The 24,202-nt window shown below is 39.7% G+C and overlaps 1 protein-coding gene across 10 annotated transcripts in view; it reads left to right on the top strand.

The window, feature by feature from the left end:
* Window positions 1-24,202, top strand: part of LOC147362809 (uncharacterized) — a 446,810-nt gene that overhangs the window by 260,327 nt on the left and 162,281 nt on the right. The window contains exons 3-4 of one of the 10 annotated variants that reach the window (XR_015136455.1): window positions 21,819-21,968; window positions 22,858-22,986. The exons of 8 other annotated variants lie outside the window; for them this stretch is intronic. The gene's annotated coding sequence lies outside the window, so the exon portion shown is untranslated. The remainder of the gene's footprint in view (window positions 1-21,818; window positions 21,969-22,857; window positions 22,987-24,202) is intronic. One more of the 10 variants, XR_015136456.1, reaches the window with a different exon arrangement.

The following is a 24,202-nucleotide window of genomic DNA, read 5'->3' as shown; positions in this document are numbered from 1 at the left end:
TTTGAGTAAGTACTTGTTGGAGGTGAGTGAAGCCTGTTACATGATTTACTGCAGAACAGGTGCTCAGGTGAGAGTGTGCCTGACTTTTTTCAAGGAAGTGGACTGGAGTGGAGAGGGAAGAGATGAGAGTCACAGGGGTGAAGTCAGAGAAAGAGAGAACAAGATCAGAGAAGGCTTGGTAGAACATCGTGAGGGATTTGGCTTTTACTGTATGAAATGGGGCATCATTGGAGGATTTTGACAGGTAAGGGACATGACCAGATTGACATGTTAAAAAGATTACTAAGGACACTATGTTGATAATAGATCATAGGAAAGCAAGGGTGAAGAGAGGGACAGGTTAATGCAATCATATGAGCAAGAGGTGGGGACAACTTATATCAGAGTGACAAAGTGGAGACAGAAAGGATTATCAGAGTCTGGATATTTTTGAAGACAGAGCCAATGGTCTCTCTTGGTGATATACATGAAATACATAGAGAAAAGAATAAAGGTTAGTCTGGCTGGTCATTGATGTAGTTCAACTTGAAAGAGGTCAGGAAGGAAAGAAAGAGCCACAGAAAAGATGAGTTCAGGAGCAGCTGATGATACAGGACAAGGACCAGCAGAGTCTGGAGTTCTGGAAGCAACTGAGATGGTATTTCAGAGAGTTATTGGTCTTCCCAAGTCTAATCTCTGTCATATGCATCAAGACATAGGCCATTGATGGTCTTTATAAGAGCAGTTTCGATGGTCTTTATAAGAGCAGTTTCAGAACGATGGAATTGAGTGCCCGAATGGAGTGAGTTTGAGAGAGATTAGGACTAGAGGTGTTAAACCTGTGAGTCCAGTCAACTCTTTCAACGAGTGTTGCTGTAAAGGGGAACAGAGAAATGGGTATAGCAAGAGTATCTAAGTGTTTGAGATGAGACTTATTTGTTTCTTTTAAAGAAGAAATTATACTCATGCTAATGAGAATGCCACTTTAGAGAAGGAAATATTGATGAATTAAGAGAAAGAGAAGGCAGAATTGCTGATGTAATGTCCTTAAGTAAAAGAAAGTGACTGATATTGTACACAAATACAGAACAACACAGATCAATTCTCAATTCTAATGCAATAAGCAAAGATGAAAGTTGTCATCACTTTTACCAGATGCTGGTATAGGGAGTAGATTTGATGGCAGGAATCTGTGGAACTTGAATTTTGATTATTTCAGTTTTCTCTGCAGAGTGGGAAGTAAGCTATTTAAACTGGACAGACAGCTGGATAAGCAAATGAAACAGAATAGAATTTCCAGAGAGAGATCTACACATATATTGATTCTTGACATGGGAAAAGTTAGCATTGAAAATCTTTGTTCACTGCATTGTGGTGAGGAAAGCTGTGTACTATACTGCACAGAGAGTGATTGTACACATAGAAAAAAACTAAAATGCATCTTTCTTTTATACCACAGCATCACATGCAAATGAATGCCAGTTGAATTAAAGATTAAAGTCTGAAAGGAAAAACTCAAAAGCTTTTAAAAGAAAATATCTTCATTATTTTGTGTATGAAATGAGTTTTTAAACTCATAATACAAAAGGGAAACTCATACACTGCTAATAGGAGAGCAGACTGGTAGACTTGTGAGCAGTTTTCATCTGTAAATGCTCATACTCTAAATCATAAGAATTTCACCTCATGATTCACACCACAGAGAATTTCATATATATCAGAACACGAGGTATATATCTTTATATTACATATATATATTTGTAAAATGTAAATACATATTTATAAAACATCATATGGCATAGTATTTTCAGAATTGCAAAATAATTGGAACTGTCAAACATCTATCAGCAATAAAAATCAATAGATTATTTGTGGTATATAAATTACAGATATAAATATACAGATGAACCTCCACAAGCATAATACTGAGTAAAAAATATTAAATGACTACTTACATTAAAGTTACATACAGTATAAATATATTTACATAAAGTTAAAAATTCAAAAGTAGGTAAAATATATATTTTAGGGATATATTTATACATGCTTAAGTATGTAAAATGATACAAATTTAGGGTAATGGTTAAATCTGGGCGAGAAAAAGAAAGATGGTTAAAGAGGGGCATGCAGGATTCCTCTAAAGTACTATTACTTTTCTATTCTTTAACCTAGATGATGAGTTTCTATTCTTTTTATAATTACCTTTTCTAACTCTAAACCTGCATGCTAAATGGATTCTTTTTAATCCTGGCATCATTACCCATTCTTTAATCATTGAATTGAAGGTTTTTCTTTGGTCTGGTCTTGATTTCCCATTTTTTTCACTTTCCATGTGAACAGTTAAAACTGTATTCATTCATTCAAAATCTATAGGCACTGCATCCATAGATATCGCAAATCAGAAAGAAACAATGGTTAATGTCTACATAAAGGAAAGATGTTAGCGTATGTATAAACAACTATTTGTTCATCCTGCCAATGAAAGTGACTGTGACCTTTTATTACTTAAAGACACTTGATTTTGGTTAAGGGATCTAAATGTAGGCAAATAGATCAAATTGTGGCTTGCGGGAGTGGATCTACGGCCACCAAGGAGGCTTGAGGGCACTTAAGTGTGCCTCTAATCTTCAGAAGTGGTTGTGTTTCTTTGCAACATTCATGGGGGAGTATAATATATGGATATTATAATAGCCTTGAGGGAGAGCAAGCAGCGGATATTGAAAGGTATGTATAGAGAAGGCCATCAACTCTTACCTTTCAGTAATGGTGGGATTTTAAGCTGACTTTATGTAATAAGCCCTAGCCAAAGAGTTTTCTGGATTTGTTTTTATGTTTTGTTTTGTTCATTTGCCTTTTTGTTTGTTTTTGATTATATATTAGTTATAGTCATGCTCATTTTTTCCACTTCACCAGAAATCTTTGCGTGCCCTTGTTCCTCTTTTTGTAACAGGTCAAGAAATCCCCCATGTTATGAATCTTTCATAGGTCCTGGGGATAATTAAATTGAAGTAGAAAACTATGTCAAACCTCTGATGTTAGCTTATTCTCATCAAGTGAATTATAATTAGATTATGCTATTTGATAACTTGAAATAGATCATGATGTTTTTGTTCCCTCATCTCAGCCATCTTCTTTTCTAGTGCTTAATTCAGTATTAAGACAGAGCTTCTCCACTAGCAAAGAAACCTTCATTTTATTTCATAATGCAACAGAAAGAAAATATGACTTCTGGATTGAAGGTCAGGTTTGATTCCCATGTCTTATTAAATTTATGAACAATCACACATCTTGCCAAGCTTCAGAAACATACATAACTGAACTACACTGAAGACTGGGAGATAGTAGTCCATGAAACTAGTTGCCAGACTGTGGTCAGTAGGCAAGCTAAGACTTGACCTGGATAACACTGGGGATACCAAGATCCCCAAAACAGGTGATCCTGAAAGTTACAGTCTAAAAAGAAAGCCAACTTTTGAGAATTAGTAGACATAGCCTACATGTTGGGAGGCATGCATATAGTAGAGTTTAGAGCAAAATGTAACTCCTTTTACCAAATGGCATCTTTGTTTGCCCAGGAACATTTCAAGTGTACCATCCACTCAAGTTGTAAAGTATTTTGCCTATGAGATTTTTATGACATCAAATGAAATGCTGGAAGTAGCCGAGTTGAGTTGGATTAGATTTTCTTTTATAGTTCTTCTCACTCAGGCATTCTGTGATATACAAATGATTTTTACTAAAAATCTATGAGCACCTGGATAAACACATTGCAAATCCTGATTACTTACATATATACTAAAAAAAAAAAATGAAACAAACAAACAAACAAAAAAACCCCTCTGGATGAGATTATGAAAGGAGAAATCAATTTTATTGGCAAAATTCAATCTTCCCTACTGAGCACTGAAAAATCTTGTTAGCAATGCCTTCAAAATTCCACTTTGACCAACATTCTGAAGATTTGAAGGCAGGAATATGATTTTTCTACCTCTTATAACCCTAAGATAATCTCTTTATTTCTTTTCTCTAAAGTTCAATTTGATTCTGTGTTGGTCAATCGCTACGTTGTGTCTGACTCTTCAAATCATGGACTACAGCACACCAGGCTTCCCTCATCCTTCACTGTCTCTCAGAGTTTGCTCAAACTCATGTCCATTGAGTTGATAATTCTGTGTAGAGAATGTCATTTCTCTTTCATAAGTGTTTTGCATAAATTAGTTATTAAATGTATAAGGTCTATTGAAGTTCCTGGCAATTTGTAAATATTGTTTAAAGGGTATTTTATCACCATGATTATTATTATTCTCAGTTATACTCATTTCATAAACCTATCAATTAATTAGCAAACGTGTATTGACATCTAAAAAGGTACTGTTCTAAATACTGGGGATGGCAGGAAAAATTTTGCCTGTGTTCTGTGCCTCAGTTAGCTTGTTATTTAACTGGAGTAACACATCACATACACGTGTATAAGCTGAGCTAAAGGAAATAGGAAGCACAATAATAGCACAGAGAGTTAAGTTCAATCTGTTTCAATCTTATCAGGCAACAAGCATGGAAAGGTCCCTAAAAGCTGGATCTCAGATGAGGCAGGTCCTGAGGTCTTGAGCTAACTGGTAGCTGAGGCTGTTTGTTAAGGGGCATTTGTCTAAGTGGGTGGAGAGAGTCAGGGGGGCACATATAATGCCACTTTCTGTGGTTTTCCATGCTCATTAACTTGGTAGACACCCTACTTTATAAGTTACATGATTTCCCAAGTGGAGAGGAAGTTTCATAGCAGTAGCTCCCAGATAAATGTGCATCTTGGTGCAATTTCAACCACAGTTGGAGAGATCCAACTGTGGAAGGTTGGATGAGAGGGTCCGTGTGGCTAATAAAAAAAGGTGTTTGAAGAGATCTGTAGAAAGCTTTCCCAGAGCAGAACCCAAGCTGGAAATGAGAGAGAACCTGGAGGAGGCTCGAGTGCACAGTCACAAGAAATACCATGGCAGCAAAGCAAATGACTTCCTCCTGTGGAATGGACCTAGCCTGCAAATTCAACTCTTTCTTTGGTGTGGGGTCATATTTCAGCTGTCAGAGGGCTTCAAACTATTATTAGTGGAAAAGCCTTTGAAGCCTACACCCTATTATCTGGTCAGCGACAAGCAAGTAACGTGAATCTGAAGAGGAGCATGGTTTCTGTCTTGACCAAATCTACCTCATGACCTGGAAAGCTAGAGGCTATATCCTGGTGTGTGTGTGTGTGTGTGTGTGCGCGCGCGCGCATGCAGAGGGGAGGAGTTATATAAATACATATTTTTCCCAGAGCTTTGTCAGTACCAGAAAGAGGGGTGTTCCTGCTTGCAGGGATGGAAAGAGGTGGGTGAAGTGGGGAGGAGTCAGGGAACACAAAGGAAGAGGAAGAGAGCAGGGGGAGAGAACCGTGTGTTTATTCCAAAAACAATTTACTCAGCCAGTCATTTTTGGTACTCTTGCTATTACTGAGGCAGAGAAGAAAATATGCTCAGAGAGTGTTCTTTTTATTTGTTTCCCTCAGCCAAACCTCCTGCTGACAGGCTCGGCCCAGGAGCCATTTTTTTCCAGCAAGGGTCTGTGAGAGTTTTGGTGGATGAGCAAGGGCCTGAGTGCCTATGTAGTGAGATGGACAGAAGGTCCTCCACCTTGCAGAAGTCCCTATTCCCCTCGGCACCGGCTGAGGTTATCAGATAGCGAGGGTGGGGCACCCCACCCCTCCATCAGTCTGTGATGTGGTTTCCACGGGAGGCATTCTTGCCTCAGGGGGACTGGGGCTCCATAGCCACCATCTCACAGAAGTTTGTGGAGCATCATTACTATTTGTGTTTTCTCACAGGGGCCCTGCCCTTTGAGATTCCAAAGGCTGTAAAAACATATTTAAAATAAGCATTCTTCTATGGCTCATAAATTTAAGCCTGTGTTTTGTAGCATGTGGTAGGTGAATATTGGTGTGTTTATTGTTTGTTTTGTTTTACCTTTTATTTGTTTTAGAAAAACAGATGTGGAATCAGAATATTCCAATCAGAATAGGGTCTAATCTAAGGCACCAGGCCTCTGGATCAGCTTCTCTAGACCATCTGCCATTGACTGAGCCAGGATCTACTTTAATGACCAAACCTTCTATCCCTGGCTTGGGTAGTATCTTCTCAAAGACCCCACTCCCCAAGCTACAAAGAAATACCATGTCCTCCATTCTGCTTATCTCTTGGATTCTTAGGCAAAAGGTTGTCTCTCTCATTGGTTTTTGATGATCTAGAAACTAGTGTCTTTATTGCATTTGCTTATGGATGGGATTTTTTATGTTTTTAAAAAAGAGCTTGTATCTTATTTATCACTCATTCTGGAAGATAGAGTGAGAAATGGAGGAAGTGTGAATATCATGTGAGCAAAGGTAAAGGGTTTATGTGTGAAGTGTTTATTTGTTACGTCAATTTTGAAAGCCATTAGCAAATTCTGATTGACAATAAAATTTAAGAGTAATGTTCTTGGACTACTGCAAAGCCTTTGACTGTGTGGATCACAACAAACTGTGGAAAATTCTTAAAGAGACAGGAGTACCAAACCACCTTACCTGCCTCCTGAAATGTGTATGCAGGTCAAGAAGCAATAGTTAGAACCAGACATGAACAACAGACTGGTTCCAAATTGGGAAAGGAGTACATCAAGGCTGTATACTCTCACCATCCTTATTTAACTTATATGCAGAGTACATCATGCGAAATGTCAGGCTGATGAAGCACATGCTGGAATCAAGATTGCCAGGACAAATATCAATAATCTCAGATACGCAGATGACACTACCCTTATGGCAGAAAGGGAAGAAGAATTAAAGAGCCTCTTGAAGAAAGTGAAAGAGGAGAGTGAAAAAGTTGGCTTAAAACTCAACATTCAGAAAACTAAGATCATGGCATTTGGTCCCATCACTTCATGGTAGATAGATGAGGAAACAATGGAAACAGTGACAGATTTTATTTTCCTAGGCTCCAAAATCACTGCAGATGGTGAATGCAGCCATGAAATTAAAAGACACTTGCTCCTTGGAAGAAAAACTGTAACCAACCTAGACAGCATATTAAAAAGCAGAGACATTACTTTGCCAACAAAGGTCCATCTAGTCAAAGCTACAGTTTTCCCGTAGTCATGTATGGAGGTTAGAATTGGACCATAAAGAAAGCTGAGCACCAAAGAATGATGGTTTTTAGCTGTGGTGTTGGAGAAGATGCTTGAAAGTCCCTTGGACTGCAAGGAGGTCCAACCAGTCCATCTTAAAGGAAATCAGTCCTGAATATTCATTGGAAGGACTGATACTGAAGCTCCAATACTTTGGCCACCTGATGGGAAGAACTGATTCACTGGAAAAGACGCTGATGCTGGGAAAGATTGAAGGCAGGAGGAGAAGCGGATGACAGAGGATAAGATGGTTGGATGGCATCACTGACTCGATGGACATGAGTTTGAGCAAGCTCTGGAAGTTAGTGATGGACAGGGAAGCCTGTCAACCCCTGTCCATGGGGTCGCAAAGAGTTGGACACAGCTGAGTGTCCAACTCAGCTTCAAATCATGCTTCATAGAATTCCACAGGAAGTGGTGAGTGGAGGTTGTGACCCCATGGATTGTAGCCCTCCAGGCTCCTCCATTAATAGAATTTTTCAGGCAAGAATATTGGAGTGGGTTGACATTTCCTAGTCCAGGAGATCTTTCCAACCCAGGGATTAAAAATGCGATTCCTGAGTTGGCAGGCAGACTCGTTACCACCAAGCCACCTGGGAAACCCCTATATATGGCTTACACTTACTATTTTATAATAAGAAAAAGATCAAGAGGATAAAAAGATAAGTCATAGACAGGGAGAAAATGTTTGCAAAAGACAAATCTGATGTTCTGTGCTTAGTCACTCAGTCATGTCCAACTCTCTGTGACCCCATGGACTGTAGTCTGCCAGGCTTCTCTGTCCATGGGGATTCTTTAGGCAAGAATACTGGATTGGTTTGCCATGCCCTCCTCCAGTCACATCTGATAAAAGACTATTATTCAAAATATACAAAACTTAAAACTCAACACCTCAACTGTAAGAACGCAAATAACCCAGTACGTAGACTAACGACCTTAGAAGACATTTCACCAAAGAAGTTAGACAGATGGCAAATAAGTCTATGAAAATGTGCCCCATATTATACGTCATTGCTGCTGCTGCTAAGTCGCTTCAGTCGTGTCCGACTCTGTGTGACCCCATAGACAGCAGCCCACCAGGCTCCCCCGTCCCCCTGGGATTCTCCAGGCAAGAACACTGGAGTGGGTTGCCATTTCCTAGGGAAGGACAAATTAAAAGGAAATACAATTACACACCTATTAGAATGACAAAATCCAAGGGGCTGACCAGGACATAGAGCAACAGGAATTCTCATTCATTACTGGTGAGACTGCAAAAGGGTTCAGTAACTTTGGAAGACAGCTTGAGGGTTTCTTACAAAACTAAATATACTTTTACATAGGATCCAGAAATTTACTTTCCTGGTATTGACCAAAGAAGTTGAAAACTTATGTCCAGGCAGAGACCTGCACAGAGATGTTTATAGCAGGTTTATTCATAATTGTCAGAACTTGGAAGGAGCCAAGATGCTCTTAAGTAGGAGAATGGGTAGTGAAACAATGGTGTATCAAGCCAATGGAATATTATTCAACACTAAAAGGAAATGATTAAGCCATAAAAAGATAGAGATGAAACTTAGTTCAGTTTAATCGCTCAGTCACGTCCGACTCTTTGCAACCCCATGGACTGCAGTACACCAGGCTTCCCTGTCCATCACTAACTCCCAGAGCTTGCTCAAACTTGTGTCCATCAAGTTGGTGATGCCATCCAACCACCTCATCCTCTGTCATCCCCTTTTCCTCTCGCCTTCAATCTTTCCCAGCATCAGGGTCTTTTCCAATGAGTCAGTTCTTCACATCAGGTGGCCAAAGGATTGGAGCTTCTTACATACTACTAAATAAAAGAAGCCAATCAGAAAAGGCTACATACTGTGTAATTCCAGCTATAAGATGTTCTGGGGAAAGCAAAACTATGGAGTCAACAGAAAAATCTGGGTGTGTTGGGGGCTGAATAGACAGAGTACAGAAGATTTTTACAACAGTGAAAATATTGTGTGTGATATTATAATGGTGGATGCATGTCATAGTATATTCCAAACCCATAGAATGTACAGCACCAAGATTAAAAAACCCTAATGCGAACTATAGACTCTGGGTGATAATGATGTCAATGTAGCTTTATCAGTTGTAATAAGTGTGCCACTTTGGTAGGGGAATGTTGATAATGGAGAGACTAAATGTGTGAGGATATGAGCTAAAAGGGCAATCTCTATACCTTGTTCTTAGTTTTGTTGAGAACTTAAAGCTGCTCTAAAACTAAGCTATTAAAAAAAGAATTTAGTTACTAAAAGCATATAATAACATTTAAATATTTAGAAATGACTCTTTTCTTTTTTATTGGAATATAATTGCTTTACAATGTTGTGTTAGTTTCTGCTGTAAAGTTAAATGAATCAGCTATATCTATACATGTATCCCCTCCCTCTTGGATCTTCCCCCATCCCCTCATCCCACCAGTCTAGGTCATCACAGAAGACCAAGATGAGTCATACACACTAGGAAACCAGAATTGAAAGAGACATTTGGCAAAACTAATACAATTATGTAAAGTTTAAAAATTAAATAAAATTTAAAAAAAAAGGTCAAATAATAACAAAGACATGAAGAAATCAGAAAAAAAAGTCACATATGTAGTTATGACTGATTCTAATTGTACAACAAACCAACACAACATTGTAAATAAATATCCTCCAATTAAAATAATTAATTTAAAAAATAAAGAATAAAATTTAAAAAAAAAAAAAGAAAGAGACACGTGTACCCCAATGTTCATAGCAGCACTGTTTATAATAGCCAGGACATGGAAGCAACCTAGATGTCCATCAGCAGATGAATGGATAAGAAAGCTGTGGTACATACACACAATAGAGTATTATTCAGCCTTAGAAAGAATACATTTGAATCAGTTCTAATGAGGTGGATGAAACTGGAGCCAATTATACAGAGGGAAGTAAGCCAGAAAGAAAAACACCAATACAGTATACTAACGCATATATATGGAATTTAGAAAGATGGTAACGATAACCCTGTATGGGAGACAGCAAAGAGACACAGATGTATAGAACAGTCTTTTGGACTCTGTGGGAGAGGGAGGGGGGATGATTTGGGAGAATGGCATTGAAACATGTATAGTATCATATAAGAAACGAATCACCAGTCCAGGTTCGATACAGGATGCTTGGGGCTGGTGCACTGGGATGACCCAGAGGGATGGTATGGGGAGGGTGGAGGGAGGGGGGTTCAGGATGGGGAACACGTGCACACCCGTGGCGGATTCATGTTGATGTACAGCAAAACCAATACAATATTGTAAAGTAATTAGGCTCTAATTAAAATAAATTTAAATTTAAAAAAAAGATGAGTCAAAAGTACATTTTTTTAAAACTTTGTTTTTTAAATAAGTTTATTGATTCATTTTTGGCTGTGCTGGGGCTTCATTGCTGTACGGATGCTTTCTCTAGTGGCAGTGAGTGGGGCCTACTCTCTAGTTGCTGTGCACAGGCCTCTCATTGCAGGGGCTTCTCTGGTTGCAGAGCTTAGGCTCTAGGACACGTAGTGTCAGTAGCTGCAGATCCCAGGCTCTAGAGCACAGGCTCAATAGTTGTGGTGCAAGGGCTCAGTTGCTCCATGGCATGGGGAATCCTCCTGGACCAGGGATCAAACCCATGTCTCCTGCACTAGGGGGAGAATTCTTCACCATAGAACCACCAAGGAAGCCCTGAAAATACATGAAAAAAATAACTACTAATATTTTATAAAATAATAACAGTAGCTCTAAGAGGTTATTAGCACTGGCTGACACATAGTACATACTGAATAGACATGCATTGAATGAACGTGTGTGATTATGTATGAGTGTTTGCTCAATCCTGCATACACACCACTCAATAACTCAAAATGCTTTTAGTGTATAACCTGAGGAACACTCTAATTTAATCCAAGTTGGCCCTTTCTGACATAGTTCTGCTGTACTAGATGAAGCAATTTCACCGCAGGAGGCTTTCCTAGAAGTTTTGTTTTTAATGATCATCTCTGTGTTTTGTTTTGTTTTTAAGCTGGCCGGTAGTTTTGTAATCAGACTTTGTTTTATAGATTTTGCTTTTAAAAATCCACTGAGTATTTCTCTGTCCCTTGGAAACTGATGGCAGAACTGGCAAAATGTCAAGAATGATTCACAAAAATGCCAATACAGGATATTCTTCAACAGAAGGAATACGTCTTTGGAAGATTCTCTGTCTGGGTTAATTAGTGTTCTTTCTGAAACTCTCACAGAAATATCTTAGAACTGCTTTTATTAGTGGGTTTATCCATAGAAGAGAAGTCCTGACTGGACTGTTAGTCTGGCCTTCATACAGTGATATCTGTTCTAACAATCCCTGTCTTTCTGATTGGAGAAGGATTGCAAGAAGACTCATTATTAGCGATTGTTATGAGAAATTGGCTCCTCAGCATGGAGTTTAATCTTTGAAGTGATTTTTTTTTCCTAGTCCTAGAATACAGATGGCACTGAACGGAATGCCCTGTATTAGATAGATTCAGATGGAGCATCGGCCCAGAATTACACACTGTGGAAGTCCTGGTTATTGGTCTTTCCCTCTCTGCCCTGCTCCCCCAAAACCTCCCTATGTGAATGGATCCTTTTAATCAGGATAAGCTCTCTCCCCTGTCAAAACACATCAAGAGGCACACTGAAGGTTGAGTGAGGCTGACAGATACTGAAACTTCACTCCCAAATAAACGCCCTTTTACAGCTGATCTCCTTTTCCCTTTGTCTGTTTCCATTTTGGATTTTTTGATCTGGGTGGTTGGTGAGATAGGATCGGGAGGATATCATCTCTTGAGAAGGTGTGCTTTCTCTGCAGCTGTATATTTTCTGTATGTCGTATGCATTTCATTGAGATGGAGCAGGCAAAAATAGCTCCTCCATATTTTTTCCTTCTGTTCTACTCTCATTGCCCTGAGAGGTACAACTCATACTTTCTAAACAATATTATTCAGACTTATTATATTTCTATTTTAATAATCACAGAGCATAATTGTGTAACACATTAAAAAGGCATATTCTCAATTCTCATTTGATGTAGCAGGGTAAGGTAGGAAGAGAAGGCAGCTTTAAAAAAAAATTGTTTACACTTTTTCTAGAATAACTGAGGGCTAGAGTGGTGAAGTGGCTTTCAAATCTCCAAGCAGAAAAGTCATAACCGTTGTCCTAACTTTAGACAGGACAAATCAGGAAGTTAAGCACTGACATTAACTTTCTCTGTGCACCACTTGTGATAGAAACTCACAGTTTCTTCCTTGATAATAGAGAATAGTTAATTTACACCTGGGTTATTAGGCTTAAATTTCACCCCATCTCCAGGGAAGCATCAAAGAACTGGAGAACTTAGAGGGAGAGCAAGGCAAGCTCAAGCCGCTGAGTCAGAGAATGGTTGGCGATAAGACATGAGGGACTCTGTACAGGATTAAGTTTTTATCATTATAAAATGTTTGGACAGTGAAGAACCAAATCATTAATGTGATTAATAACTTGAACATTTATTGAGGATGTATTACTATATTAATATTCCAGGAACAATATTATATGCTTAGGATACAAAAATGATACATAGTCTCTTTGGAAGAAACATAAACAAATATGGGAAAACCACATGTATGTTTTCCAGTTTAAGATGACAATTTGAGCCCTGTACATTTAATTCCCTTCTCTCCAAAATTCACATTTATAAGAATATATATGCATATATATAGATATGTCTATGCATATACACAAACATTGGATAGATTTACAGCAGTATAGATAAAAAAAGAAATAGTATGTATAAAATACCATGTTGACAGTATCAGATTGAAGGCTGGATTGATAAACCCAAGATTCAATCATTGTGAAGCCATATTACAAAAGGTTATAACTAAGACAAAGGGAAATTTTTGGAACAATAAAAAATGTCTATCACACACAGTCAACTACATGTTATATAGAATCTTTTTTGTTCCTAAAATAGTTTATAAGTTCCACCTCAATCATTACCCGTCTCTTCCTGTCTCCATTATTCTTACTCTTTGAGGTCTTATCCACTTCAGCCTCGGTGGGCTTCACCACAGAGCTTGTGGCCAATGGAATGTATTCCATGGTGACAGTACACCAGTTTCAAGTTTGGGCCTGAGGAAGGATCTTCTGGTTCCCCTCACCATCTTATGGTCCTGTGATTCACCTTGGGAAGCACATACCTCAGGTATCTGCTATCCCAGAAGCAGAAGTCTAGAACAATCTGTGGGAAAAATTGAGAGAGTAGAATTGATATATATACTCTACTATGTGTAAAATTGATTACTAGTTGGAAGCTGCTGTATAACACAGCCCATCCTGACACTCTGTGATGACCTAGAGTGGTAAGCAGGGGAGGGAGGCTGAAGTGTGTATACACACATATACACATACACTTATACACACACACACATATACACTTATGGCTGATTCACATTATTGTATGCCAGAAACCAATGCAACATTGTAAAGTAATTATCCTCCAGTGGGGTCGCAAAGAATCAGACATGACTGAGCACACACACACACTCATACACAAATTTAAAAAAAGAACAGTCCGAAGCTGATTTGCAGCCAAGTCCATCCTATCCCCAGAAAACTATAGCTTACTCATAAAAGTGAGCAAAATAAGTGCTTGCCATTTTAGCCTACTAAGATTTTGAGGTTGAATGTCACACAATTATCGTGGCAATATTTACTGATATGACACGGGTTCTCCCCTACTATCATTGTCATGGGACACACATGCCATTTAAAGCATGTGAGAAAAGAGAAACTGTTAATGAGCAAAGTCCTGTCTGTTAAGAGTTTTCCTTGGTGGCTCATACAGTAAAGAATCTGCCTCAATGTAGGATATCCAGGTTTGATCTCGGGGTCAGGAAGACTTCCTGGGGAAGGAAATGGAAACCCACTTCAGTGTTCTTGCCTGGGAAATCCCATGGACAGAGGAGCCTGGCAGGCTACAGTCCATGGAGTCTCAAGAGTCAGACATGACTTAGCGACTAAACCACCACCACCACATGTCCATTAGGGAGGAGGAGCAGTAGTCCAGCTAACTTCATTGTGTCAAAATCAACTTGAGTGGGGGAAAATCCAGCTCTTTTGCTAGTAGCAGCAAGGTTTACTGTAGCCTGCGCTCTTGAATTGTTGAAATTCCAGGCAGAGACACCCATCAGGGCAGGTAGCAGAGACCAGAGGAGAAGGACTGGGGGCAAATTTTAATTTTTGGTAATGGAGTTGGTGTGTACTGTGGACAGAGATACATAGAGCCTACTCTGGACATACACCTGGTTAGAAGGTGGCCTTAACACCATCTCACAACTTGGACATTTGCACCACCTAGTAAATAAGGATTGGATCTCTACCAAGGCAGAGCTACTTCAACAAGCATATATGGCAACCAGATACAGGAAAACAAGCTTCTGTCAGAAAAGTAAAAGTTTCTTGCTGAACAAAATGCCTATGGTAATAACTCCCTTCCCACTTGTCATGTCTTGTGTCTTTCTCTGGCAAAATAAAACTGCAGAAAAGAGCGTAGGTCAGCCAGGTGATTGTCAGGGTGTTTCTGAGGAAATTTCCCTATTTCATTAGGTGTTTTTCGTGTGGTGGCCAAAGCACTCTGGAGTAGAAGTCCAAGCCTGGTGACCTCAGACTCAGTGCTTTCCATGATGTCCATCTTGAAGTCATTCACATAGTAAGATTCGGGCTCCCCGCTCTTTTCTTGGCTGGGCAGCATATGGGACCCTAGCAGGAATGAAACCTATGCCCCTTGAATTGAAAAAGTGGAGTCTTAACCACTGGACCACCAGGGAATTCCCATGATTTGACCTCCCTTGATTACTGTTCAGGTCCTTCCCCATCCCTCCAGGTCCTACCCCTGTGTTTCAAAGGATTGGAGAGTTTCCCTTCCATGTATTGAATCTAAGCCTAGTATGTGATTTTTCTATCTAGCAATTTAAGCCTATATCATATCTTGGAAAAATGTTCTCAACAATATTGAGGATGTGAATGGCATCCTTCCCTGTTTGGTCACACTGATACAGTTTTCTAAAATACACACATTTTTATATAACATTGTAAATATAAATGAAAATTTAGCAATGATGTAGTCAAATATATGGGCTCTGTTTACCATCTTAAATGGAAACTTGGAAGCATTTCCAGAATCTAATGAACAGAATTGACAATGGATTATATATGGGACATATTTGGAGGTTTAGTTTTGTAGGGAAGCCTGAAAGATGGAATTGTATTAAGGAAGGCACATATAGGTAGAATTGAATCCTATTTTTTTTGACCCTAACGTCTGAGGACCAAACCATGAAAAAGACTACTTCAAAAAATTTAGAAGGAATTTTCAAGGAGATAGGAGAAATATCAAGATATTGCACAGCCCTAGAAACAGATAAAATAGATAGTTCTGAAAATCAGTAGACAACACAAAGTGATACATGCCATTGGAAAATGAGTGGGATAAGGATTATACTGGCCATCAAATTGAAAGGTTGAGTAGTCCTGATGATCTTAGGGAGATTAGTATTAGGAAAGGGCGTGGGCCAGACTGCAGATGGTGAAGGCTGCAAAATTCAATTGCTCTTCCAGGAATTACCTGGCCACCTCTCTTTACTGCACTTTGATTATTAGTTTACTTTGTTGTCTTCCCCAAAGGGCAATAGATCTTGAGGGCAGGCATTATGTCTTTAATTTTTGTGTCGCCAGCATCTTGCCCTGAGCCTGGCACATTGGAAGCATTCGATAACTGTTCCTAAATGAATGAACTCCAGCTTGAGTGGTTGGTAAGCACCATGTTGACAGGTGTTCATATCACCTTTAGCAAAGCAGCAAAGAAAGCATGATCCCCCTGGAGAGAGTTCTCTAAAAGCCTTAGCAAAGCTTTTCTGTGCAACCTGGAATAGATGCATTGCTGAAGCTATAGTCTGCAGAAACTGCAAGGGTAATTTTAGGTCATCACGATGTCATTTCCCTAAATGGAATAACTAGTCTCTTGCTGGTTGGAAATCAAGTGTATTTTTGTCAGAGAGCTTTTGGCGCAGATACTGGTGATGGCCTTGCTGGTTTGAATTGAAGCTTTTAGCCCTCATTCTATAAGCATTGGGTTTGGATCCACATTTAAAATGGAAAATGCTATTTAAAAATATCTGATAGCCCATTAAAGTTCATCGTTCTGTCATCTTACCATCTCCTCTCGAAAGCGAGTGCGGGGCTGCTCTCCTCTCAGCTGGAAGCAGCTTTTACACTGACACTGCACACAAAAGCTGATTGTCTCTTCTCGAAGGGGTAAGATCTTCCCATCTCTGAATAGGTCACTTTTTAGAAAGCATTGTTCCAATCCAGCTAAGTTCAGTTTGATCATTTTCTCCCGTTCAGTCTGCTAAAAACACATCCATTTTGCAACTTTAAATTCCATTCTGATTTTTTTCATACTTCATCTCTCATCAAGTTTTTTTTTTCTCTTCTCCTTTTCTAAAAATACTAGTGTAGTCAAATCTTCTTAGTGTGTGTGTGTATGTATATATTTTTACAAGCATTTTAATACATCTATATATTTTATCATTAAGGAAATTAAAACAAGTGGATGGATTCATTTCTCTGTAAATAGTGGGAATTCTGGCCAACTGTCCATGGCACCCTAAAGATAAATAGATCAGTCTTCACATCCTCATCTTTTTTTTTTTTTGGAATGAACAGAACAGATGATAATATATCTAACTAAGGCTTCTCCTAAGTCTAGCTGATTTGCTAAAATCCTTTTTGTTTCAGTCTGACATGAGGGTCCAGACTGATACTGTACAGGTAATAACCTCAGTGACAGAAGAATACTTAAAGTGGAAAAGCCCTGGATCAAAACAAAAGTTTCTTCTCCTTCCTCACTCTCAAACCTTACAACTTCCACTCCATCTGAGATGTTTTAGGGTCTGTTCCATCACATAGACTCAGAATTACCACTGAGAAATCTCTTCACCTCTTCCTCCATAATGTTTCCCTGACCTTTATATCCATAGGGATCTCTCCTTACAATGAAGTCACTCAGCCATTATTTAGCCATGCCTCTGCATTCTTCCTGCACTACTTTGACATTGTATGTATTTGTTTTTAATAGTGTGTGGCTGTGTTCTCATCTTTTTAGGTTTTGTGGTACTAATTTTTTAAGGTCTGTTTCTCCTTCAGTCTTAGAGAACATCTCTACATAGTAGGTGTCCCAGCAGCATGTCTGTTGGTTTTCTGACTACATCACCTTGTAAGACTCTAATTTTATATTTCAGATCGCAGTTTTCAATTTTGCATAACCTTTAATCAAATGTCTCTTCTCCTAGGCAACTAGTTTGGGCTGATCCCTTAGGACCTTACTTAAGAATAAATTTGTTTTATTTCAAGATGGCAGATGATATTTGGTTGTAACTTTGATCCTGATTAAGATAACATGTAACTGTTTATCTGAGGGTTTCAAAATCGTCATGAATATTTCTGGAGTGAATAATGACGTCACAAAATATTTCATGCACAAGATTTCATTTTGTTTTGCAAAATAATCATTTATAGTAAGCATGCCAAGTATTATCCCATATTAGAGAAAGGTGTCAAGTCTAAACTTGCTGAATTGTCACAAAGACAGCAACTAGCAACCTAGAACTGGAAGCACAGTTTTTCTGATTCAAGACTAGTGGGGTTTTGTTTGTTTAGTTTTTGTTTACTTCCCTTCTACCAGAGTGTTCTCCTGGATATTTAAAGTTTGGTGTGTTCCTTTACTTGTTTTGCTAGAATTCAGGAAATTTATATTGTTTTAATTTAGTTTTGAACTCTAATGTGGTAACACTGTCTTCTGCAGCTGTATGAAAGGTTTTCCCAGAGTGTATGGTTCTTTAGCAAATTTGTAGCATGATATTTTAAACAGAGTCCTTCAAATGAAATTCAAAAAGGTTGGCGTGTTAGCGCTGACCTTTACACAGAGTGAATCCAGCGTGGCATTTTCCATGCTTTATGATGAGGCTTCTCCATGATTGCTTCCTCTCCCCACCCTCTTTGCCTTAATTATTCCTGATCTCTTATACTAAAGCTTTGCTTAAGTGAACTCCATTGTATCTATCAGCGGCCTCCCAGAAGAACAGGTCAAAAGCAATTACCATTACAAAGTGATTGGCTTTTTCTTAGTAGAACCAAGACTTACGGGAAGAGCACTTTTACTGCCTTTCTCTGACTGAGTCAGTGCAGAAAGGGTCCCCTGCAGAGATCAGCATATCATCTCAAACAAAGCAATCCCCATAAGAATAATGTCGTTATTATCAGCTGAGCTCTGCAGTTCTCCTGGTGAAAGGAAGATACCAAGCATCACAAACAGAGTGTTTTTATCTCTGGCCTGGGTTGAATTGTGTTCCCCCAAATTTATATCTAACCAGAATCTCAGAATGCGGCCTGATTTGGACATAGGGTCTTTGCGGATGCAAATGGTTAATATGGGATCATATGGTACTAGGGCTATGCTGAGTTGCTCAGTCATGTCTGACTCTTTGCAACCCCATGGGCTGTAACCCGCCAGGCTCCTCTGTCCATGGGGATTCTCCAGGCAAGTATACTGGAATGGGTTGCCATGCTTCCTCCAGGGGATCTTCACAACCCATGGACTGAACCCAGGTTTCCCGCATTTCAAGTGGATTTTTTACTGTCTGAGCCACCAGATACTAGGGTGGACCCTAGCTCCAATATGGCTGGTGTCCTTATAAGAAAAAGAGAAGACACACTGGGATATTAACATAGAAGGAAAATGGCCATACAAGGATGGAGGCAGACATTAGAGTAATACAGCTACAAGATAAGGAATGCCAAAGACTGCAGGCAGTAGCTGAGGCTAAGAGACAGGCATGGAGAAGATCATCCATTTGAGCCTTTAAAGAGAGTGTGATTCTCCTGACACCTTAGTCTTGGACTTCTAGTCTCCAGAGCTGTGAGAGAATATAACTCTGTTATTTTAAACTACCTAATTTGTGATCATTTGTTATAGTACTCCCAGGAAACTAATGTAATTTTTCACCCTTGAAAGACTTGTGCTTTCCTTGAGGAGGGAGCATATGTACAAAAGTGCGAGGCAAAGGCTGTCTTGGTAGTTTAGGCATGGCTCTGCCATTTTTGGGAAGGGAGTCCAGTGAATTGTGTGGTCAGTGTAGCGACCAGGAGAAGGTATGACTTGAGATGGACTTTGAAAGCTAAATGGAAGTTAGAAATATATAAAGAATGGAGGGGAGACATATTCTAGGGAGATGACTCATGTGCTTCATACTGAACTGGGGGGAGTAGGTGGAGACTGTGGAGAGTCCTAGACTAAGAATAGCTGTAGGCATTTGGATTGTTCCATTTCCATGGCAAGGGGGCATGAAGGTTTCTGAACCCTGAGGGAAAGCATTCATCATCCTTTCACTGATTATTGATAAGGTCAATTTTCCTTCCCTTTCTAATATATTACAGACTGTGGGGAAGTCTATATTGCTTAGAAGAAAGAAAAAGAAGCTCTGACTTTGATTTTTCCCAACACCTTGTTTTGAATGAATCACTGTCAGTTCATGTTAGCTTGCTTTAATTTGACATGATCAATGAGAGGCTAGTGTCCTGTGAAACTGTTTCTCTGAGCCTGGCGTGCCATGAGATGGCCATTGAAAGACTGATTATTTTGGCTTTTTTTTTACTGGAATGACTGAATTGTACTGTACCCTATCTTGGTTCAGAATCAGGACGTATCCTGTGCACTTGAACTCTGTGTAGGCGTATATCCCTTCTTCCAGAAAGGGAGCCAGCATAGACAAGCCTTTCTCTTATACTTAAGGATACTACCGCAAGTGTTTTTCTCCAACCCTAATATAATAGTACCTCCTTGGGAAATAATAGAGCAAATTCCAATTCCAGTGAAATCTGAATAAGAAAATCTTTACTCATAAACTGTGACCACTCTGACAGCACTCACTTCAGGAGTACCTGTTCAGTTCAGTTCAGTCACTCAGTCGTGTCCGACTCTTCATGACCCCATGGATTGCAGCACGCCAGGCCTCCCTGTCCATCACCAACTTCAGGAGTTCACTCAGACTCACGTCCATCGAGTCAGTGATGCCATCCAGCCATCTCATCCTCTGTTGTTCCCTTTTCCTCCTGCCCCCAATCCCTCCCAGCATCAGAGTCTTTTCTAGCTCTTCACATGAGGCGGCCAAAGTATTGGAGTTTCAGCTTTAGCATCATTCTTTCCAAAGAACACCCAGGACTGATCTTCAGAATGGACTGGTTGGATCTCTTTGCAGTCCAAGGGACTCTCAAGGGTCTTCTCCAACACCACAGTTCAAAAGCATCAATTCTTCGGCGCTCAGCTTTCTTCACAGTCCAACCCTCACATCCATACATGACTACTGGAAAAACCATAGCCTATAGATTTGGTTTGAGAAAGAAATGAGATTTCATGATAGTATTTGTTTTCAAACTTTGATTTTGATCAAAGTGAATTAATGTATTTCCCATTGATAATGCAATATTTTAAAAGTTCAGGAGCTTCTTTCTCTTTCAAAAATGTATTTTATATCCAGTAACTACATCATAGTATTGAAATGTGCAGAAATGAGTAGATAATAATAGTCACAATATCTACCATGTAGTGGAGATTAAAAAACTATATAGAGAATGAATGAATCAGTAGTAAAGTAACACAGATCTAATATTCACACATATTTCTGGTCAAAAATATTTTATAAATGCATTTTAAAGTATGTATTTTCATAAGATAACAGTATATTCAAAATAAGAATAAGATAGGAGTTTTACTAAATAAGATAGTATATTCAATTTTCATGTGAACTTAAATTCAAATTCAATGAAAATGAATAAGACCTAACTCCTTCTCTTAATTAGTTCAAAATCTGGTGGGTAGACCAGGTCAAATTAACTAAAAGTTTGAGAGAAAGCAATGGCACCCCACTCCAGTACCCTTGCCTGGAAAATCCCATGGATGGAGGAACCTGGTAGGCTGCAGTCCATGGGGTCGCGAAGAGTCAGACATGACTGAGTGACTTCACTTTCTTTTTTCACTTTCATCCATTGGAGAAGGAAATGGCAATCCACTCCAGTGTTCTTGACTGGAGAATCCCAGGGATCGCGGAGCCTGGTGGACTGCCATCTATGGGGTCGCACAGAGTTGGACACGACTGAAGCGACTTAGCAGCTTAGTATGTAAAGTGACTTGCAGTATACTATCCTATCTGAGAAACAATCTGGAGCCAAGGATAGAGACAAACAAATGCCATTTCTTCACACAGAGCATTTACTACAGAAGAATAAATAGAAGATCAATGACAATTAGCTGAATTATACTCCATCATAGGAGGAGGATAGAAGGGCAAGTGGACTCAGAGAGAGGAGTCCCTGACTCTGGATCACACTCAAAGCCTCTGGTGAAAGTTGCTGGACAAGGATCCAGTTGTCCAACTAGTGTTCAACATGGAACAAAGCCCTAACTCAGTCACTACCCTAGGGTCCCCAAATCAACACTGTAATGATGCTGAGTTCTAGAGTATTGGTCTAGGGATCATTATTTGCTGACAGAAGTGAAATTAATGCCATGTGGCTTCTGTGATAACAGGTATGTGAAGAGAAGACCAACTGAGGCTCAGATACTCATGATCCTTGGATACATTTAAGACCTTGGGATACTCTTGAATCTGCCTCCAACACCAGTTGTACTTTGCAAACCTTTTACTGCTTCCAGATTCCACCTGTTACCACCCCCGGTGTAAGTTTCCAGAAAGAGCCTGACATCCTCTTTGCTGGTGAAAGTTAATAAACAAGATGGCAGTGCTGCCATTTTGATATGGAGGAGAAATATGAATTGATTCTCTGGAAAAGAGAAACTCAATAGAGGAGAGGCCTAAGAAAAGGGGTGGTTTTGACTTAACATCTCACACAGACAGTTGTTGCTGTGTAATCGCTTAGGTGGTGCAATCCTAAGGACAGAAAGACAGTGGTCAGTTGGCTGTAAGCTCACTGTGCTGGAAAAGCATCTTAGCTTGGCAAACCCTCAAGGGCTTCTGGGGTTGTCACTCTGATTTTCACTGCCTAATTTAGATTTTTTTTTTTTTTTCATTCTTGGAAAAAGATGTTTCTGGATCATTTCACCCTAATTGATCTACTCTGGACCCCCTGCTCCCATATTTTAAATGTGATGTTAGTTCCCCTTATAGTCGATATGCTGTGCACTTCATTGTGGAACCAGAAGGGACCATAAGTCTTCACTGAGAGGCATGATGTTTGCTTAAAAAATAAAAACCATTGTTAGATCCCATTAAATTATTGATAAGTATGTGACAAGGAGGTAAGTTACAGTGACTTGTTCACCACATGATTTAGGAAAAGACAAAGTTGAGAGCTTTATAATGTGACCCTTTTGTCTGGAGTGGACAATTGTGCTCTGTGTCCGTGCACATAAAGGGGGTGCAGTTGTGAATGTGTATGGGCCCCCCTAGGGATTTGGGAATGAGAGCACTGTGCTTTGAAAACAGCACAAAGCAAATAGATGAGCAATACCTCAGCAATGCTGTGCTTCGGTCCCCTAGATTTCCACTTGAGCCCTTTCCATTTATCACTGAGACGTTTCCAAGGTAACTTCAATCTCAACCCCACAGGCCTTTGAAAATGTAGAGTCAGCTTCTGGAATTTCTTGGAAGAGCTGAATGGAGCCAACATTCTACTCTGGTGCTGTCTGCATGGAAGGTGGTCAGAAGCCAGGACCGTACTGAGAAAGAACACTTCAGGTTGTCCTCTGTGGGCTGCGGCTACAGGAGACCAACAAGAGCCTTGTAGGGAGGACATAGCCTCCCTCAGGCTTCGCTCTGGGCAGTACACCTTCATCATTTGTCTTTGGGACCCATATAGAAATGAATTACTTCTAGACTAGACTCCCACACAAAGCATCTCCCAAGACATAAAACAGAACACAACTCCTCAGATGACCCTGTCTGGCTTTTTTTCCAGACTAAATCATTGAGCTTTAGGCCTCTAATCACAGCTTTACGTCAGTGTTTGGGATCAGTGTGTCTTGTGGTTGTTGTTGGGTTGCCCAGTCGTGTCTGACTCTTTGTGACCCCATAGACTGTAGCACGCCAGCCCTCTTTGTCCTTCGCCATCTCTCAAAGTTTGCCCAAGTTCATGTCCATTGCATTGGTGATGCCATCCAGCCATCTCATCCTCTGACGCCTCCTTCTTCTTCTGCCCTCTATCTTTCCCAGCATCAGGGACTTTTCCAATGAGTCAGCTGTTTGCATCAGATGATCAGAATACTGGAGTTTCAGCTTCAGCATCAGTCCTTCCAATGAGTACTCAGGGCTGATTTCCCTTGTTTGACTGGTTTGATCTCCTTACTGTCCAAGGGACTCTTAGGAGTCTTCTCTAGCACCACAATTCAAGGCATCAATTCTTCAGCACTCCACCTTCTTTATGGTCCAATTCTCACAACTCTACATGACCCCTGGGAAGATCCTAGCTTTTACTGTACAGACCAGTGTCAGTAGAATAATGTTTCTGCTTTTCAACACACTGTTTTTCATTGTGCCTGGTACTCATCTATTAGTGCTTCTAGAACAAAATATCACAGACTAGATGTCTTATAAACAAAATAAATGTATTTCTCATAGTGAAGACTGGTTGGTCAAAGATCAAGGTTCTGGCAACTTGATCAAGTGTAAAATCATGTCTGACGAGGGCTTTCTTTCTGGTTCATGGATATGACTTCTCACTGTGCCCCCACATGGTAGAAAGGACAAGGGAGCTCTCTGACCTCTTTTATAAGGGAACTGATGACCTAATCACCTCCCAAGATGCCATGTCTTAATATCATCACCTTGATGTTTAGGATTTCAACACATGAATTTGGGGCCGGGTTGGGGGTGGGGGGAGCACAGACATTCAAGGCTGTAGCAGAACTATTTGAAGTTATTAATACATTTTGTGCCTGCTCACTGACTCAATGGA

The sequence above is a fragment of the Bos grunniens genome, chromosome 11, assembly GCF_055505025.1.
Source record: "Bos grunniens cultivar Pamir isolate PY7600 chromosome 11, Bosgru_T2T1.0, whole genome shotgun sequence".
In the NCBI taxonomy this organism is placed as follows: domain Eukaryota; kingdom Metazoa; phylum Chordata; class Mammalia; order Artiodactyla; family Bovidae; genus Bos; species Bos grunniens.
The sequence above is the reverse complement of the archived record's forward strand: the minus strand, read 5'-3'. Positions and strand labels throughout refer to the sequence as shown.